We start from the raw sequence: 10,000 nt of genomic DNA, 5'->3' as shown, positions 1-10,000 counted from the left end.
AAAACAAGCTGTGCATGAAAATTTCTGTTTTCGCATGTTTCTGTACGTCTAAGGTGATTCCATAATATTCGAGTCTACCTGATTATTCCTTGATAGAAGATGATGGCTTTGACAGAAGTCAATGGAGAGCGCGCATCAGGCAACCGACCCCTTAATGTAGGAATAACGGTGGGAAAGAAGACGCTTAAATGTTAAGATGTTACTATATCTAGCATGTCAATTACCGGCATGCATAAACTCATGGCAGTAATTAGTGCTACATCCGGAGAAATCATTACCAAGTTCAAGATTTCATGTTGCAGACTTCCACATGAATGCGTTTTGGAATATGCAGCTCAACCCCCTTAAGTTACTTTATTTGATAAGCTTTTTAAACACATTCTTGAAGCTTTTAGATTGTTGTAAGTGGAATAGGGAAGCTTTGTAACCAGGAATATATGTTTTTATGCTGTTGAGAGAAGGGATGTGACTCTCTCTCTCTCTCTCTCTCTCTCTCTCTCTCTCTCTCTCTCTCTCTCTCTCTCTCTCTCTCTCTCTCTCTCTCTCTCTGTATATATATATATATATATATATATATATGTGTGTGTATATATAATATATATATATATGTATATATATATGTATATATATATATGTATATATATATATATATATATATATATATATATATATATATGTATGTATAATCTTGATACATAGCGGTCATGGATTTATTTTTCTATCATTCTTCCCTAATTTTAACGTAAATGCAAAGTTCGCCGTGTGTACAAGGTATGGGTGCGTTAGTCGACTAGCGTGAGTCGCAGCTATGGTGTCGAAGGGTATATGTTTATATAAAATTTTGTATGTATTTAGAATTATATTTTGATTATTGTGACTACTCAAACTACTTAATTTTCCCCTTAGTTTCTGGAACTCCGATTTTCCACATATTTCTGAAAGTGTCATTAATTTGGTTTATACTGTTAGTTACTGATTCAGTGCATGTCTAAGGTCTCAACATTGCCAGAGTGAAATTGTCTACCATTAACGAAAGTGTTTGCAGAAACGCTCTTGAGATTGCCAATCTTAGAGAGAATAGAACACGAATTCAGTATTTCGTCTGTTTGTGATTGTGATTTGCAAGTATTTCATTAAGTATTCTTGTATGTTTGGGCTCTCACTTGAATGTAATTCTATCCGTTTTATAATCATATTGACATCTCTTACATTTCTTTTGGATATGATTTTATGTAACTTGAAGTTACTTTTTTAGCGATTATTTTTAGCTGTACTTCATTTCAACAATTACGAAGAGGATATGAAAACAATTGTGTTCTTAATTTGTTTTTTCTATTACAGATTTTTTTTTGTTTTTTCCAAATCCTAATTGAATTAGTTTGGAAGCAACTAAACCAGTCTGTTTTCGATAGAATGTGTGCTGTATATAATTAATATAAAATTTTCCCTAATCTCTGATACCAGTAATCTTCAATTTAAAAAATTTGTTATAAACGCGTTCTTGTATGATTTGCACTTTTCTATTATATTTTTCCGTATATTTTTGGCGATACTATATGATTTAATTAATAAACCACCGGTCTCTGAGGCAATTTATTTTATATTAATAAAACTGGTGTTAATGCTTTGGTTTATTCTCATTGTTTCGATGCTCTGGTAATAATCTGATATTACTATTCATTTGCGATTTTAGTAATGGTTTTGTTGATTAAACTTTGGGCATAAGATTTTCATTAACGGTATATTTCTGTATTACTGCTTTTAATTTATAATGCCATTTTTCATACTCCAAGAATAATGCTTCATGACTCATACTTTTATAAGGTTAGCTAGACGCATCCGATTTGCTAATTTTTGTGTCGCTTGATATACTTTTCTATATTGAAATACCTATTTCATTTATTTTTATGATGTTGAAAATTTGAACATTTTCTTTTATTTTTATGAGAATACTAAACACATTCTTTTAAAACTCTCCTTTTACCATAGAGTAGTGGTAGTTGAATCCAGGGCAGGTTTCCTTATCCTCATGGTTCTGTTTCCTTTCCGAACAGGTCGGCCTTCTTTGTTGGGTCCCTTGGGGTTATATAATATTATGATTTTGCAATTAGGGTTTTAACTTGGTTAGTAATAATAATGATAATATTAATAGTAAAATTACTTGATGGTCATTGAATGCTTTGGGCTGTGGATAAAGATGAAGGCAAAGAGACGAATACCCGATAATGTAATATTATCCATGCTGCTAGAACTCTCTCTCTCTCTCTCTCTCTCTCTCTCTCTCTCCTCTCTCTCTCTCTCTCTCTCTCTCTCTCTCCAAAGCAGTCGTTACGCTTATTTAGTCGATATATTCTAGATAAAGGTCACGCAAAGTGAATACCTAGTAGCTGCCACCATTGCTTACTGCTTTTGTTGGGATGAATATGTTGGCTTATATTGTATTGTTGAATGGTTCTTTCTATTATCATATAGTCTTATGTAGAAACAAATGTTTATATTTACATGTCTATTTGTGCGTGATGGATGTGTTTTTGATCCGGTTTTCGTTTTCTAAACACTATTTGAGAAAGGAAGATTTTTTGTTTACTTTACCTTTTTGGTGGAAGATGTATGCACGTGGATTTGTATCTTATGTTTACTCTTCCCTTCAGTGTTTATCTAGTTGAGGTGGATTATTGTTCAAGTTTTGTATCTAAGAACCAGTGTTCTAGAGCATTTTTGGTTTAATGTAAATTAATTCATAATTAATATGTTTGGTTTTTTATTTGTTTTGATTTTACTATAATCTTGGGCATGTTTTTTTCATATTAACGATGTCAAAAGGAATATATTTATTTCCGTATTTACATTGCCAAAATACAAACGAAATAACTTTTTACTAGTATTTTGAAAAAGATATTTGTTTTAATGTTAGCAGTGTAGTAGCTTATTTTGTTGCTAGCTGGATTTTAAGAATTGAGAGTATACACAATTGAGTGATGTATTCAGATAATTAAAAAGGAAATGAAAAGATAGGATAGACTAAATTTTGTATAATTTGTTACGATCGTTATTTATTCATTATTCCGTCACCAGCTAGAATATTTTTTTTTATTTTTTATTGCACATGATTTCTCTCTCTCTCTCTCTCTCTCTCTCTCTCTCTCTCTCTCTCTCTCTCTCTCTCTCTCTCTCTCTCCTCTCTCTCTCTCGTGTATGGTTATTCATATCGTAACCCGTACTTATATTTTTTTTATGAAGTAAGAATTTGTTTTTGTAGCATGGAGAGAGGTCCATAAAGTTAAAAAATACTTGCTGAAATCTGAAATTTATCTTTTTAATTTATCTTCTTTTTTTCCCTAAAGTCAACGTAAGGGCCATGTACGAATATATATTTACATATCCATTCATAAACTACGGTATTAAATGTTTCGATCATTATATAGTGTACGAGAGTTGACGAAGCCTGTTCTTAGAATTTCATCAACCACGTTCCTAAAAGTCTTACTATTTAGGTTGACAACAAAGTGCTTACTAATCCTTTGTAATTATCACGAAGAACGAAAACGAATTAAGATTAAAAGTAATTACATTTATCGACTTACGACTTGGTCAGTCGTTCTGAGCTTTATGAGTTTTGCCATAAATCTCTTCTCATGTTAATTCATGTTAGATATTTACTCCAAATTGATGCATTGCCCTTTTATAGTGGATACACACGCGCATGTAAAAGGATATTATTTGAGGGGAGATATTGTAATGAACTACCACGCAATAATTCGCCTCCACTGAACTAATTTTGAAGGAAATAATTTGACTGTTGAGCATATTTGCCAATATTCAATGAGCACGAAAATCCGCTCGTTCCCCGAACCAGCAATAATGGAGCCTTGGAAATTACTCCGAAGAAAAAGAAAACGAACATAAATTGACATTGATTACGCGAACGGGATTTTCGGCAACCCATGTATCTTCCAGATCCCCCCCCCCCCCCCCCTTTCCATTTAATTTCTCTTTCTCTCAGCCTCGCCTTGATGCAGTTGCTATTTTAGACACAGACCCCCTTCCTTCCCCGAGATCCTCTCATGAGAAAAATGGTGGGAATGGTGAAGGATGTGTCCTTTCCTCTTTTAGTCTTGGAAGATAAGAATTAGAAATTTGTCCTTCCATATTTTGTATTTTCATAATTTCATTGATTCATTTTAAATTGTGAACAGTAATAATGTGCTCTTGTTGTGAAATTTTTTTGCACAGGGATTCCTCCATGATTCAGCAGTTAAAGGGAGAACTTTACTCTTGATATAATATTGAAAAAAAAAAAGCCTGCATAGCTTTCCTATTAAGTTTAGGAAAGCGGTTGATATCTGGGGAAAATTTCATCTTTTTTATTAAAGCCACATGTTCGACAGAAAATTTCATATTGTTATTATTATTATTATTATTATTATTATTATTATTATTATTATTATTACTCTACATTGTTTAATGTCTTTCGTTCTTTTATTAGCCTCTCTTGATATGTTCTAAGAACAGGCAGTGGGTTTTATGCAAGTATATCACTTAATATTTTGTCTTTGTTGTTAATTATCTGTTGGTATTATTATCCTGTTCGATATTGCTTATATGGTTTGTTTTGAGTACTCTGTTAACAGAGGGAAGAAAAATAAAGGAAAGAGAAATTAGTGCTAACGAGGCTTTTAGATTTAACGTGAAAACTCATCCTTCGTCTGAACTCTCTGAGAACGAAAGATTAGACTTCCCTGTAGTTATTTTAATATCTCAAGGGCTTTATTGTGCAAGTGTTTATGCGTTAGTTGGCTTGATGCAGACGTTTTCAGTATTGACATGGCTGGAATAATTAGCTTTATCTTATTTCGTTTATTGTTGTTTTTAGAAATAGTTTGCTTTAAAGCGTTTGTTAAGACATGGACCACATTGAGTCTATCTCTCCAAGTGAGACCTTCAACCTCACCCTCAGACTTGCCAAGGAACCTAAAGGGTGTATCCTACTGGTACAATCCCCTTCAAAGGAGATGTTGTACGGAAAAAAAAATGTTTAGACGGTTGTGTGGTTTCTTTTCAAGGATATGGCAAGTCTGGGGGAAGTGGGCGAATTACAAGTAACCCTTGCTTGATATAAGTGATACACCTCGGTGTCATTATCATTATGCAAATAATGCCATGACACTTTCTTATTTAATGCTCGTTTATTTGGATTATCAAGAGTCCTTGAATGAGTTAGGTCGTTGGAATAAATGTACCTACTTTTATTTTGATCAGATGAGCGCCATGGGCCTACCTACCCCGCCCACCCTCATGTCTACTAAACCGGTACCTCTGCCTCCTCCCTTGCCCATAAATGAGATGAATTAGAGCCGAGGCAGAACTACTTGCCTCCACCTTTGACTTGATCTCCGGGTCAGAAACGCGTGTTTGATGAGGATGCCATCAATCTCTCTTTAATAATTGGTTTTAGGCTTTTCTATGCTTTCTTGAAAAGAAGGAAAATGAGTTACACTCTGAGAGACGTAATGAGTTGAATTTCAGGTAATGGAAGCTTTCTATTCAATCAGGCCAAATACCACCGTAACCTTTCTTACTATATAAAAGGGTATTTTTATTTGCTGAAAGCTGTCGTCTTCACCACAAAAAGTTTCAATTGAAATTTTCTATACTGAGTTCATCAGAGGTAAATACTGCAGTCAAAGTCCCGTTCTATTCATTTTGTTTATGGTTTTATGAATATCCTAATGATATTGATGTGGTTAATGGAAAAGAAGAGTTTTAAAATATTTTGAATTATTTTTTTTTAAAGAGTTTCCATTTCAATTAAAGGATTTCGAACCATCTGTCCTTTTTGCTAGGTTTTCTTCCAACCAAGATGTTCTAGCAAAATCTTGCAGAAAAAAGTTATATTTTGATTAGGAAATGTCTATTACTACATTTAAAAAGGTTTTGGAAGTTAATTTAGTATTATAGTCGATTATTTATTTCAATTTTTTATTCAATTTTAATCCTAATTTTTTTGTCAACTCGTGTATTTAAGTTTGCATTCTGACCTGGGAATATAGTTTTCACAAGTTAATTCGAGTTTAAAGTGGGAATTAGCAAGATGTAAAATTAAAATTTACTAATTTTGAAAGTTTGGTGAAAATACCAGATTGAGAGGAGAGGAGAGAGAGAGAGAGAGAGAGGAGAGAGAGAGAGAGAGAGAGAGAGAGAGAGAGAGAGAGAGAGAGAGAGAGAGAGAGAGAATGCCTAAAAAGTTATAGATGTATGCAAACACCATAGTTAGATATGTAACTATTTAGGCATTCTCTCTCTCTCTCAACATCTGTAACTATTTAGGCATTCTCTCTCTCTCTCTCTCTCTCCTCTCTCTCTCTCTCTCCTCTCTCTCTCTCTCTCAAACGTACCGGAGCCGAAGTCATTGTTGTTGCATGGTTTGTGATGATGTTTTTATATCAGCAAAAAACATGGCAGGGGCATGTGCCAACGCCAAGAGTTATTTGTGACTCTGTAGTCTGCCAGTCTGGTAGTTAGGCATTTCCCGTGACCTCTGATCCTGTAGATGATTGGAACGCGTGACCTTTAACCCGTTACGAAAGGTTCACGTCATGGATTGTACATAAAGAGTTCGAGTGATATTGCGTCACTTGTACATCTCCAAATGAGGCTACTTGATAATGTAATTGTAATGATGATAAGGATTTTTTTAAAGATTTTATAAGCACTTTTAGTCGATGTTGGGGGATTCAGTAACACAGTAGATTTTACAACGTTATCTATATGTGTATATGTATATATATATATATATATATATATATATATATATATATATATATATATATATGTGTGTGTGTGTGTGTGTGTATTTATATATAAATATTTATACATATATGTGTATATGTGTTTGTGCATGTGTTTTAGCCTTTGTGAAATTGTTTTTAGATGCGATATAATCTTACTCCTCGTATTGGTTTTTCTTGTCGGTTTGGGAGGCAATTATGTACTGATTGTACTTGCATGACAGTCCAATGGGGAGTGTAAATATACCATGCTTTATACCCATCTTAATGCGTCCATAATTTTTTTTTCTCATAAATTTATGTATAATATTTGCATCATATAAATGTAAAGTAGTCATAATCTAGAATATAAGAAATGGTCTGTTTCTTAATTTATTCGAAATTTTAAAACTTTTATCAATCTTTGGGCAGCATTACATTGGTTTTATGCTCTAATGCCTAAATTAGAAATACATGTATTATGAAACGCTTCTCTCTCTCTCTCTCTCTCTCTCTCTCTCTCTCTCTCTCTCTCTCTCTCTCTCTCTTATTGTGCTAACTGCACCCCTCTCTTCTGACAAGAGAAAAATCCCTTGTCCTAATCCTGGGAGACGAAGTTCATGATTGCTGTCGTCTCGTAGATTTCGGTTCACTCACCGCATTCAGTGTCGGCATTAAAAAATCTTTTGACCCTTTAGACGGCGGGAACATAGAAATTCAGTTTTAAACATATTTCTACCAATGAGCAGAAGTTACTTTGACCACAACGGATTAAACGTGGAGTTGCAGAGCCCTTTCCTATAAGGTCATGTGACTTGGCATCAAAGAAGGGAAAGTTAACTTAAAAACGGAATCTCTTCTAATATCTTGCTGCCTCTTCGTGCTGTTTACTTTTCTCATTATGGTTATATTGGTTATTTCGTATTCGTTTTCATGTATTGATAATGTACCGTAGTTTCTTTTCATATCTGATTTTTATTCCATTAAGTATCCCTTAATATATTGATGGTGATATATGATTTTGTTTGTGGAAATAAGCTTTTTGTGATGTTAGGCTCAGTTGTTATGAAATTTCTGTCTTAAAATGAACATTTTTTTTTCAAATGTTTTATATTTTCCCTCTTTGTGTGTTAGAGTTGTGATGTTAATTTCTTACACGTCTAATTATTGTTATTTTAGCAACTATTTAGGCCATAATTGTTCCTGACTATATAGTAAGGCACAAGTGTGCACTTCATATCACAGTAGCTTGATGTGCAATTATCATCATTAGTTTTTATCCTACGGTTCTCATTGCCATAATCATTTCCGGAATCTATACATTCTAGTTCTTCTTCTCTCCCTCCTAAGGCGTCTTCATAGTCGAATGATTCTTCACGGGCTACTTCATTGATCGTCTACGCTAGGGAAAGTAATGATACATCTTTTGAGGTTTGGGGGTTACCTTGTGAGGAGAAGGGGGAGGGGGGATCCATTGTTTTCCTTCCACGCACCCCTCCCCCTCCTTCCCAGCTAATTATCCTGGATCAGCCGTGCACGCTCTTTGCTCTACGATAGTTAATGATGGACACTATCGTTTTCCTTCTAGTTGTGTATGACCTTCGTGTCTGCGCGTTTGCGCATGTGAGTGTGCGCCTAATCATTGAGAGAGAGAGAGAGAGAGAGAGAGATGGGTGATTGATTTATATCTTGGAGGAATATAGTAATCATACAGGTCAGACTTGATCAATAATATGTGTTGAATACATTTAACACCTATAACTTTAAAAATATGTCAGCACTGATTTTGTAAGTGTTTATGATCAAAGTTCGTTAAACGTTGCATAAATATATGATAAATTTCCCCTGATATTTGGCAAAGGCTCTTGTCTTGCAAGTGAAAGTACGGTGTTTGAGTAAATCATTGATAATTAATATGTGCTTTTCTATTTCTTAATCAGTACTCTTGAGTAGATATCTAGGCTTTAAGAAGAAAAGAATGCTAAAAGAAAAAAAAAAACACGAAAACACATTGTTAAATCCGTGTAAGTATGCAGTCCAAAAATGTATTCATTAGAATCTGGTGTGTTTGTTTATGTAGTTTGTAATGGTATTTGTATTTTTTGTTTTGCATCGAGAAATCTCGGTGTACTCCTTGTAGCGTGCGTTATTGATTTTATATTCCCTCTAGGTTGTTTAGTAGCTATACAATCAAACTGAAAAACACGCAACCTCGTGCTTATTTTCACCAAGGTCTCTATGCAAATCAATACGTTCTTATATACAAGAAAAATTCAGGAATTGGAAAATCTTTAATAAAGTGAAGTATTTTTCTCCGTCTTAAATAATTTACTGTGGATGCTCCGAAAACTTCATTCTGGGTTTTATTTGAGTTTAATTAATCTTTTCGATTAATCAGGGTCCGATAGATATTAGAAAAGCCTGTGATTGCCATCTCCCGTCATTGATTATCCTAGAAAGCATTTGTTAGAATTATAATGCTGATGGGGTTTTATGAATCTATTAATGTTTTTATTAATTCCGTATTTTTATGTGTTCACGTGTAATTTAATCTTGCTGTATTAAACCATGATGATTATGATTGATTGATAAAGTAGAATGTCGATGCCATGCGATTAACAGCAGTTTATAAAATTTTGTGGGAGGCATAACAATTTTTATTTGTGTTCGATCTACCAAAATCAAGACTTGGATGATTCTATTTTAAATTGTCTTCTTGCCCTTATGGATAAGATGCAAGATGATGGAAAGGTCTCTTTTGTGCTAAATTCTGTTTCTCCTCCTGATCGCCAAGTTTTAAGTAAAGCTTTCGACTCTGAATCCGGCTGTGGGCAAATCATAAGTTAAGCTATTCACAGGTTTTATAACATGTAAGGTTGGTTCTCCATTTTGGACATCTGATCACGCCTTGGTTTCGTTAGTAATTAAGAATGAACAGCCTGTCCCTAGTATGTCATAATCATGTAAGATATATGTAAAATCTAAAGGAGACTGGAATGGCCTTTTGAGTGATCTTTTGCATTTGAATTGGTCACAATTGTATAAAAGTGTTAATCATGGTGTTCCCTTTAATGAGACTGGTCAACATAATTGATAGGCGTATACCTTCTCGTGTGTTGAAACACCGAGTGAAGACAAACCTTGGTTCAATAATGATTGTAGATATGCTTATTTGGAGAATCGGGATGTGTATTATCTTAGGAATGGTAACAGATTAGATTTTACTTAGATCA

The 10,000-nt window shown here is 33.9% G+C and overlaps 1 protein-coding gene across 4 annotated transcripts in view; it reads left to right on the top strand.

The window, feature by feature from the left end:
• The window catches only part of Girdin (protein girdin), a 557,233-nt gene that overhangs the window by 160,162 nt on the left and 387,071 nt on the right, over nucleotides 1–10,000 (top strand). The gene's annotated exons all lie outside the window — the stretch shown is intronic.

Source organism: Palaemon carinicauda, chromosome 1, assembly GCF_036898095.1.
Source record: "Palaemon carinicauda isolate YSFRI2023 chromosome 1, ASM3689809v2, whole genome shotgun sequence".
NCBI lineage: Eukaryota > Metazoa > Arthropoda > Malacostraca > Decapoda > Palaemonidae > Palaemon > Palaemon carinicauda.
This window is presented reverse-complemented; position numbering and strand designations above follow the sequence as displayed.